General features: G+C 44.5%; 1 long non-coding RNA gene across 1 annotated transcript; it reads right to left on the bottom strand.

Annotated features, from left to right (window-relative positions):
• Positions 1 to 1,419: 1,419 nt before the first annotated feature.
• On the bottom strand, positions 1,420 to 10,876 carry LOC102554058 (uncharacterized). Its single transcript, XR_015628238.1, has 3 exons — positions 10,640 to 10,876; positions 9,221 to 9,365; positions 1,420 to 2,305 (listed from the first exon to the last, which is right to left on the bottom strand). It is a non-coding gene; the product is annotated as an uncharacterized LOC102554058 (long non-coding RNA).
• Between the last annotated feature and the right edge of the window lie 642 nt (positions 10,877 to 11,518).

Genomic DNA, 11,518 nt, shown 5'->3' with positions numbered 1-11,518 from the left:
TGGGGGAAAGTAGCGAGAAGCTGCCACTGGGGAGAAGAGAAATATACTCAACAAAATGAATTATGTAGATTTTAAAAAAGATTTTGATTCTGCAATATCTCTCTTATTTCTTGCTAGCAAGCTCCCCTGGGAAGAGTGTTGACTTGGGGGCCAGATGAGTGTGGGCTTGCATCTCAGTCTGCTGGCCTCCCACTTCTAGAGCTTCTGAAGCCTTTGCTTCCTGGACCTTAGTTTGTGAGAAGTCACCTGACCGGATATGATTTGTAAAAGCATACTCATAGATGACACATACCTGTCCTAAATTGTTAAAAAGAAATTCTCTCTTTTTGATGATGGATTTGCTCAAGTGTTCTTATGTTTCTCTTTCTACCAGTGTTTGTTTTTTTTTTTTTTAAAGAAAAGGATTATGAAGTTGGGCTTTTGTTTTCTGGAGCGCATTAATTGTATGTTTGTATGTTTATACGTGTGAGTGTGTGTATGCATACATGTGAGTTTGTATGTGAAACTCAGGGGGTCAATGGCAGGTGCTGCCTGTCTAGAGTTGTCTGTCTTGTTCTTTTCCCTTGACACAGTTCTCTTTGTGAACCTGTAGCTCACTGATTATTGGAGAGCCGGTGGTCACTGAGTCCCAGAAATCCTCCTGTCTCGCCCTTGGCAGCACTGAGATTGCAAGAACACACTTAACTTCTTTTGTATGTTAGAGACTCACACTCAGGTCTCCATGCCTGTGCCACAAGCGCTTTCCTGACTGAGCCATTTCCTCAGCCCCTGGGCTTGGATCTTCTGCGTGTTCATAGGATTTTAAATGATCTTAGTTTCCTGGAGAACTAACCCCTGTATCTTCAGAGGGAAGCTCTGTCCTTCCAAATCTTTTGTCATGCTTTCTGTCCTACCTTTTGTGTATTTGGTTTATTTTATGTTTCTGTGGTTTTGGGTGAAAATTGTGTGCAAAGAACAGACAGGCTCAGGCACCACACTGGTCTCTGCAAGAGCTTCTCCCCAACTCCACCAAGCCCCCACATGTATCACTGTAAAGAAACCCCTTGGAGCCCAGTATGTGGCACACCTGATTGGACCCTTCCCCCTGAGCTCTGACAGACACCAGGAAAGAGGCAGACTCGATGTCTCAAAACCTAAATTTGTAGCTGCTGGTGTTTCACCAAGGGCTGGATTTAATTTAGGAGACATTCAAGATGATTTAAAGCAATTGCTTTCAAGCTTCCTTGAGGCTTAGATTCCCTCATGAGTTGATGAAAGCTCTGGATTCTCTTCAGGGGGGAAAAAAAGCACAAACATATACTTTTAAACAATTCTGGCCCATTCAGTGTATCTCTCAAAGCTCCCAGTGTGCCTCTGTTTAAATATCCATGTTATAAATACCAGGGAGGGAAAGGAAGTTGCAGTCTTCACTCCTTTCACTTCTGCATACATTTGTATCTTTATTTGTTTCATTGTTATTTTAAACAGTAGCTCACCCTGCAGCCCTAGTTGATCCCAAACTCACCCTGTGTATCTACCTGGCCTTGAATCACCTGGGGTGATCCTCTTACCCCAGCTTTAGTGTAAGGCTTATCAGCGTGAATCACCATGCCTGGCTAGGATGGAAACTTTAAATGATTTCAAACTGTTTGTCAGAAGGCAGATTGTGTAGTTCTGGCAGAGAATTGGCTGCAAGGCAAGCTGGTCTCTGCTTTAGATCTTGCCTTCAGGTCCCTGCCTTGCCTTCCTGTGCTGATGGATTTATCAAGCATAAGATGAAATGCCATCCCTCCCTCACCCCTCCTTAAAGTTGACTGATTGCTCTGGCCTGTGGTGGAATCAGGTTTACCGGGAAGACCATGGCTGAGTGGAGCAGTGGAGACCTGAGCTATTGACTAGGTAATAAGTACAATGGGACCCACCAAGCCATAGCTGCAAACACTCAACGGGTGTGCCTGAAGGAGGGCGTCCATAGCTCAGAGTGTGCCCTGTGCCTGAAGGAGGGCGTCCATAGCTCAGAGTGTGCCCCAGCCTTCCCTCAAGAAAAACCCAAAGAGAAAAGTTCACAAGCTATGGAAGGAGACCATCAGAAGGAAGGATCAGGATGTCCCGGAGAGACTACATTCCCGCCACGAAAATCAGCTGAGAACACGCTTCGGCAGAGGTGTGATGGAAATTCTCAGAAACAAGAAAGAGATGGGATCCGTTTGAAAATAGATGGTATGAAGTGGCTGATCAACTGGAAAATAATTCCTCTGGCAGGAGGAGGGCATTGCAGTAGATACGGAGGAGTAGATGATACAGGCGCACCGTGCAACACACAAGACTAGAAAATGGAAAAAGGAGATTTGCGATGATTAATCTCGGTTGTCTTGATTCCATCTAGAGTGAAATAAAAAAAAAAAAATCTAAGCTTGGGGCAGACCCGAGAGGAGTTTTCTTATTCAGAGTACTTGAAGCAGGAAGACCCACCCTAAGTCCGGACCACACCTTCCCATGGCAGTCCAGATGAAAGGACATGGAAGAAGGAAATATCTTGGTCCCTGACGACCCTCACTCTTGCTGGAAAGTTCATCTAGCCCTGTCGTGCAGAGTTTATTCATGGAGATTAGCACCAACTTCTTTGGGATGCTAATGTACCCTGAGGAGCATGCAGCTATCCAGGATCCCTCAGGACTCAGCACTAGACTGAGGTTGAATACCTATCTGATTCTTTCTTTAAATATTTATTTCCTGTGCACTCATGTTTTTGCCTGCATATATGTCTGTGTGAGGGTGTTGGATATCTGAAACGTGAGTTACAGGCAGATATGAGCTGCCATGTGGGTATTGGGCATTGAATCCGGGTCCTCTGGAAGTATGACTGGTGCTCTTCCTCTCAACCGTCTCTCCAGCCCCCAGCTATCAGATTCCAGGATGAGCCAGACATTGTTAGACGATGCAGACTGTATCCTGTAAGCCAGTCTGATAACACACACACTCACACACACTCACACTCACACTCACACACGCACTCACACACACACTCACACACACTCACACACACACTCACACACACTCACACACTCACACACTCACACACTCACACTCACACCCACACACTCTCACACACACACTCATACACACACACTCACACACACACACACTCACACACACTCACACACTCACACTCACACACTCACACACACCCACACACCCATACACACACTCACACACACACTCACACACTCTCACACACACTCACACACTCACGTACACTCACACACACTCACACACTCACACACTCACACACCCACTCACACACTCACACACACTCACACACACACTCACACACACACTCACACACACACTCACACACACTCACACACACTCACACACACTCACACACACTCACACACACTCACACACTCACACACACTCACACACTCACACACTCACACTCACACTCACACCCACACACACTCACACACACACTCACACACACTCACACACACACTCACACACACTCACACACACTCACCCACTCACACACACTCACACACTCACCCACTCACACACACACACTCACACACTCACACTCACACACACACTCACACACACTCACACACACTCACACACACTCACACACACTCACACACTCACCCACTCACACACACTCACACACTCACACACACACTCACACACTCACGTACACTCACACACACTCACACACACTCACACACACACACTCACGTACACTCACACACACTCACACACACTCACACACACTCACACACTCATGTACACTCACACACACACTCACACACACTCACACACACTCACACACACACACTCACACACACACATACACACTCACTCACTCATACACTCATTCATTTAATCAAGCACTCTCTTTAGAGAACCCTGACTAATATAGCAGTGGAGAAAATAATTCAGAATAGAACAGAGACATAAAAGCTGAGACGTGAGACAGACATAGGGAAGCAGATTGCAGAATGCACAATTAAAATTTTTTCTTTTAGGACACATGGACTGACCCGTGGCTCCAGCTGCATATGTAACAGAGGATGACCTTGTTGCGCACCAGTGGGAGGAGAAACCCTTGGTCCTGCCAAGGCTAGACCCCCCCCCCCAGTGTAGGGGAATGTCAGGGTGGGGAGGTGGGAAGGGGTGGGTGGTTGGGTGGGGGAACACCCTCATAGAAGAAAGGGGAGGGGGATGGGATAGGAGGTTTATGGATAGGAAACCAGGAAATGGGATAACACTTGAAAGGTAAATAAAAAATATCCAATTAAAAAATTCCTTTTAGTTCTGTGTAAGTTGGTGTGTGGGTAAGTTCATGTGATTTCAAAGTCTGAGGAGGACAGAGGTACCCTATGAACGGCCTTGCTGACTTAACAGCTGAGCCTCTCTCCAGCCAATAGCAGGTAGATTTCCACCCGCTACAGGGCATGGAAATGACAAAGCTGGTGTTTAAGGGGTGGGGGAAGGTAATGAGAGTTCCCAGAGATCACAAGATATCACTGTCAGACAAATGCAAGCTTCTACAGTCCCATCCTCAGTAAAAGATGCCAGGAAAGAAAAACATTTCCAAAGCTCCTCAGGAAAAAAAAGTTCCTGATTTTAAATCACAAGCTATCCTCCCTCAACTCAATATGACCAGCAGGAAGCATGCTACCATGTGGGGCTCATAAAGGCTGGCAAAATGAAAAAGAAACTCCTATTTTGATTTTAATTATCCTAGTAATTTTGTATCATTCACAATTCTTGTATTAAATATGATAAAGATAAATATTTTAAAAAAACTAATAACCTGGTTCAAAGTATAGGACGATTGTACCTGAGTTTGTTCACTTTAAACTTCCTGAGTCTGCTCACAGTCTTTATGGCTTAGCTGCAGTCGCAGTGTCTTCTGTTGTCTCTTTCCTTTTATGTGTGGTCTTCTTCACAGCACACGTACCGTTTAGAACCCACGACACGTTTAGGGGCACATGGGAATGTTTAATTTTAAATACTATCAAGATCAGAAGAGGACTGAGGAGATGATCCACTGCTGGGTTCCCAGCACCTATGTCAGTTGGCTTACCACAGCCTATAACTTCAGGAGCTCTCTTGCTTCCACGGGCACCTGCATGTATCTGCATGTTCATACACACACACATGTATGCATATATTCATATACACGAATAAATCATAAGAGAGATCTTTAAAACTCAGAAGACAAGATGAATCTAAGAATAATGGGTTAGCTCTTGATAATATGCCTTTATATCTATGCAGTGATCAATATTAATATACATGCAGAGAGAGGGGGGAAGAGAGAGAGAGAGAGAGAGAGAGAGAGAGAGAGAGAGAGAGAGAGAGAGAGAGAGAAATAAAAGACAGACCCGTAAGTCAAAATGCTTTGGACCCATGGAAACCCTAGGATAATCATGCACCTCTAACTTCATGTTCTTATTTTGGTTTCCACAAAAGCAAAATGTGAGTCCAGTTCTCTGGGGAACTTATTTGTGGACAGATCTTAGGGAGCAGATGTGGGGTATGGGAGGCAGCCAGAGAAGGAAGAAGTGTCAATATCCTTTCTGCTCTGTATATATGCTGCATGAGTCAGTTTCACTGAATCCTCTCCCCAAAGATGAACAGAGTTTCTCATAGCAATGCCCCTCTCCCTGGGAAGGGCACAAGGTGTGGGCATTTGGCTGTTGATTACTGTCCTTCCTTTGTTAAGTGCTTTCCTAGAAGCCTTTACCTCCCTTATACAGGACTGGCAGACATGCTGAGGGTCTCCCTGGCACTAGAGCAGGAATAGAAGCAGAAAACTCTAAACGCTTGTTCAAGATGAGATCCTGTGAGCCTTCAGGAGAACCAGCGTGGCTGGTACAGCTGATGCCACACAGACCAGAATTGGGCCACCAGGATGTGACTCAGAGTGAACCCAACTGGTGCAATTGTTCTGGAATCAATCTCAGTTACACCTGTACCTTCATTTCACTTTATTTTTGTAAGAGCTCAACCCACACTGTATAAATATGTGTGTGAAAATATATACATACACATAACTATATATTTGTGCATTGAACATATCTAAGGTTCCTTTTTTCCTAGAAATGGAAATTGCTTGAGGTCATGAGCTTTGCTTATTTCACAGGATCTTGCAACTAGGAAGTGTAGGAAACATAACTCTAATTTAACTTGGATAAGGAATTCCAAGATTATGAATTAGGAGAACTGAATTCCAGACCCCACCCTAAAACACACATGATCCTTGATACCGCGCCACTTCTCCATCTGTTTGGGATCTCACAGCTGTTTCTATAAAATTAGGAGTCTATACACTTTTCTCCGAAGATCCTCTGGATCTGCCAGTTAATTCCCATGTAGCTTAGCTTTGTTCAGCCTTTTAGAGCCCAAATACATCCCAGGCTCAGTGTTAGGGTTCCCATTGCTGTGAAGAGACACCATGACCAAGGAGATTTAGGGTGGGGTCTGGAATTCAGTTCTCCTAATTCGTAATCTTGGTGTCTTATAAAGGACACCATTTAATTGGGGCTGCCTTACAGGTTCTGAGCTTCAGTCCATTATCACCATGGAGAGAAGTATGACAGCATCCAGGCAGGCATGGTGTAGGCATAGTTAAGAGTTCCATATCTTGTTCCAAAGGCAAACAGGAGAAGACTGTCTTCCAGGCAGCTAGGAAGAGGGTCTCAAAACCCACCTCCACGGTGACACTTCCTCTAACAAAGCTACTCCTACTCTAACAAGGACACACCTCCAAATAGTGCCATTCCTTGGGCCAAGCATATTCAAACCACCACACTCAGGATTGTAGAGATAAAGCCAGCATCATTTTACCGAACAGGTATGAGGCATCTCTTTTAGAAGGATTATATATAGCACCACGAAACAGGAGTGACAAGAAAGTAGTAGGGACATGTGCCTAGGGGGCATTTAACCAGTCCCGGGCATGCGCAGGTACATGACTGAGGTGTGGAGAATACTCCAGGCAGAACTTGACTGGGAAAGAAGAGACATTGAAATTGCAGACATCTGCATAATTAGTGAGAAGAGATGTTTCTGGGGCTCGATGACCTTGGGAGCTGTGCTATTCCAAAGCCTCATTTTGTCTTCCTATGGATGGATATTTGGTATTCTTATTAGAGTTCTAATGTGTGTTAGCCTAAGCCCAGAAAAGGCACCCTGACTGTAAGGCCAAGTGGAAGCTTCCAGAGTGAGAGAGACAAGACAGCGTTCTTGGTTTGCTGGGGAAGGGGAATCAACTTTTGCTTTCTCATTAAACAGCATTGTAGACATGGATTAAAAAAATCACAGCCACAGGCCAATAGAAAAGATCTGTTATCTACCTAGATGAATCCTGAGTCCACTCGTGTACGTTCAAGTCATCTCAGTGTCCCTCTCTTTGATAATAATAAACACATTTCTTTCTAGAACTCAGCCTCTAATATTTTCTCCCTATTTGTGGTAATTGGGGGTTTTGGATTACTCCACGGAAAAAGCCATTGAAATGGTCTAGGGAAGTAGCCATTTATAAGTTCAAAGAACACATTGCAGGAACCCCAATCCTCTAGGTAGAATGTTGACATCCCACTCTCAGATTGATAGACTAGAGTCAGAGATGGCCTCAACTATATGTCATGATGTCATTTTTCATAATGTTCTTTGCTGATAAAGGTGTCACACCACAGGTGTGACGATAAACTGAAAATATTGCTCTCCTTGGAGAAACGGCCATTTCAATAACCTGTTTCTTTACAGAAGACTAACAAATGACAAAACTTACCAAAATAGTGAGTAGCAGTCTCACCAATATTTCCCCAGGGAAGAAGCAAGATCTCAAAGACTTTGTTACTTGGAGAGAAGTTCATTTCTTAGAAAAGAGGCTCTCTAAAACAGTCTTTGGTGCTAATGGCTGTTCTGGCAACAACTGTCTTTCCCTCGGTCATAATAACTGCTTAAAACTCAACATGAATGTCGTCACTTTAATCTACCTGTGGATATCTCAGCCTTAGTTTGTGTTGACTCTTGGCCTTATCATTTGTGGACTGTTAACAAATGAAACAATTCTTATTTTAAAGGAATAAAAGATGGGACTAAACCATCAACCAAAGAGTACACATGGAGGGACCCATGGCTCCAGCTGCATATGTAGCAGAGGATAGTCTTATCTGGCATCGAGGGGAGGAGAGGCCCTTGGTCCTGTGAAGGCTCAATGCCTCAGTATAGGAGAATTCCAGGGCAGTCAAGAGGGATTGGAGGGTGTGTTGGTGAGCACTCTCATAGAAGCAGGGGGAGGAGGGATGGGATAGGGGTTTTGTGGAGGGGAAACCAGGAAAGGTGAAAACATTTGAAATGTAAATAAATAAAATATCCAAAAAGGATATGATTTATGTGGCCCAGTCATGAGTGACCATGGCCAAGGGACATATGCTTATCATGGTCCAGTGAGATAGCAGTTTTAGGAAACTTTTCTAAGAACAGAACAAAGAGCCTCTATGCAGGCCATGGGTCAATGCCTGATGTTTTATCACCCCCTCTCTAAAAATGCATGTTTGAGAGTATGCATGCATGCGCATCACTTTCATGGAAGCACCTGCCAAAGTCAGAAGAGGGCATTGGATCGCATAGAACTGCAGTTACTGGAGCTGTGAGTCCTCTGATGTGGGTGCCAGAATCAGACCTCAGTCTTTTGCAAAAGCAGCAAATGCTCTGAGCTCCTAGGCATCTCTCTAGCTCTACTTTCCACAATTTATTTATTTATTTACTTATTCATTCATTCATTCATTCATTCATTCATTCATTTGAGAGATGGTCTCTCACTGAACCTAAAGCTGACTGATTGGCTAGACGGGCTGGTCAGAAAGTCCCAGGATCCTCCTGTCTTTGGTCAAAGCTGGCATAGTAAGAGTGTGCCACCTCATTGGCCTTTACCTGTGGGTACTGGGGATCCTGACAATGTCCTCATGCTCACACAGCAAGCACTTTATCCACTGAGCCATCTTACTAGATTTCAGAGTCTCATTCCTTTTCAATTCATTTATCAACTACTTCCTAAGTCGCCGTGCCTTTCAGAATACGAAAATTGTAAGATTCTGGGATGAACTCATCCTTGGATAAGTTTCTGTCTTTCCTAGGGTAAGTAGAAACCCCCCAAAGTAATTCTTGTACTTACATATCTTCAGTTATATTTCTAATTATCTATGACCAAATAATATCCATCTCAAACCTTTTTGTCTCAATCCAGTAATGGCGTCTATCACGATTATGGAATGTTGACTCCAGGTTTTGCTTCTCAGTGGCTTTCTGGGTCATTAGGAGTTCATGGTGTGGTCATAGGAAGATTTCACATGCATGTATGGTTCCTGAGACCACTGAAAGAGAGGAGGGTTAGTTTAGATGTCTCTGTTCACACAGGTTGTTCAGATGACAACCTTGGATACCTCATGGAATGGGAGTTTTGAGATTGAATTCCTTTTGGCCAGTGATTTTCCTCACAGTCAACCTCCTTAGAGTCAGCCTTATTAGAAACACAATTGTAAGCCACAAGGCTTTTTTCCCCAACTACCTTAAGAAGGCAACCATTGCTACCTCAAGAGCGTTCTTTTGGTTACAGCTGAGTTCCCCAGTCTGGCTCACATTCAAGAGGTGACATGGTGTCAGAGTGTAAACACTGACAGATTTGGTTGCTAGGGACTGTCCTTGGAGACTAGCTGCAGTGGACGGGCAGTGAGTATTCTGAGAGTCTTTTGAATTGATAGCTCAGCTTTCCCTTAATGCAAAAGTTTGACCTGGGAAGATGCATGGGGTTGAAAAAGTTCTTTTTAAATCATTCTGTTAAAGAATGTCTTGTGGCATGGGGGTGGATGGGTGTGCTAGATAGTTCTGTGTAAACTTGACATGGAGTCAGTTGAGAAAGTACCCTAACCAGATTTCCTTATGGGCAAGTCTGTGGCACATTTTCTTGATTGATGATTGATATGGGAAGGCCCAGCTCACTGTGGGCGGTGCAACCTCTGTGCTGCTGGTGCTGGATGATGTAAGAAAACTGGGTGAGCAAGCCATAAAGAGAAAACTAGTAAGCAGCATCCCTTCATGACCTCTGCGTTAGCACCTGCCTCCAGGTTCCTGCCCTTAGTTCCTGCCTGACTTCCCTTAGTGGTAGACTGTTATCTGAAATTGTAAGCCAAAACAAACCCTTTCTTTCCCAAGTTTTTTATTGTCATGGTATTTTATCACAGCAATAAAACCCTAACGAAGACTGTGGGTTTGGATTGTGAAGAGGCTCCAAGGGTGCAGGGATCAGCAACAACCAGCTCTGTCATGGCCAGTGAGAGAACATAGTTTTCCCTAGAAAAGTTCAAGGGTGAGATGTAGCACAATGGTAGGACCCTGCCCAGTACACGTGAAGTCCTGGGTTTAGTCTCCAGCAAATCAAAGTAAAATAAGGCAAAAGATGTAAAGAGCCAAGGTGACATTCGTATATTAGAAATATAAGGATCATTGTGCAGAAACAGTAAGGAAAGTAACTGCAGGGCAGATGACACAGTGCTCTGAATCCTTGCCTGATGCTCAAGAGATCCCCTGACCCCAAAGCTGGAGTTCACTGACAGGGAATCCAAGCTGTTCACTCCTCTGCCCTTCCTACCTTGATGCTCTCATTTCTCTTGGATTTTTGGTGACCCTGGATTCAAGTTTGCTTTTGAAACCTGGGATTTAGTGAGTATACCATGAACAGTCATTAGGAGGTAAAGCCAACTCTTCTGTGGTTGAAAATCTGTTCCAAAAGGCAATGCAGTTAGTTCCTTTTAGAATGAGTTGATGTGTGATGGTGGCACAGCCAAGAAAGAACGTGTCTAAAGTGTCTGAAGTGGTACACGGACAGTAGACAATGCTGCATTGTTCTATGTTCTATGTTCAGAATGTGCCACCTGGTCTCAGCCCCATCTCAGTTACTCATGGTGTCATATGGAGCAAGTGAAAAAACCTAGCTCGAGTCTCAGGATGGCGCGCCCCAGGAAACACCGATCCCGGACGAGCCCCCAAATGAAAGATCCCAGTCAGAGAGAGACCCTTACTCAAGTCTCGGGAAATCGCGGACCCCAGACACAGAGAGACCACTTTGGATGTAATAAGCAAAGGCGAGGTTTATTACGGAGACCTATTACAAAGATCTCCGGGCCGACATGTATCCCACGCAGGAGACAGAGAAGTCGACTCCGAAACTCAAAAGTCAGGGGTTTCTATAGGGAAGGCTAGGGGGTTTGGTGCGGTTACACACAATTGGCTAATTTCTGGCGCGGCTATAAGTGATTGGCTCATTCAAACATGGCAGTGAGATTACAGCACAGCAGAAGAGTACGTGCTGACTGGGGCGTTTAGGATTTTAGAAGCGAGGGGCTTATCAGGGTTTGAAAGACATCTGGTTAAGGTGTGACTCTGAGTAAGCTGGGGGAGGTACCCTCCTGCCAAATGGTTTATGAGTCAGTTTTGATAGCTTGGGCTGGTTCCTGTATTCCTTTTCTTT

This window comes from Rattus norvegicus, chromosome 8 (assembly GCF_021556685.1).
Source record: "Rattus norvegicus strain SHRSP/BbbUtx chromosome 8, alternate assembly SHRSP_T2T, whole genome shotgun sequence".
Classification (NCBI taxonomy): domain Eukaryota; kingdom Metazoa; phylum Chordata; class Mammalia; order Rodentia; family Muridae; genus Rattus; species Rattus norvegicus.
Note: the sequence above shows the minus strand (reverse complement) of the source record. Positions and strands in the feature narration are given on the sequence as shown.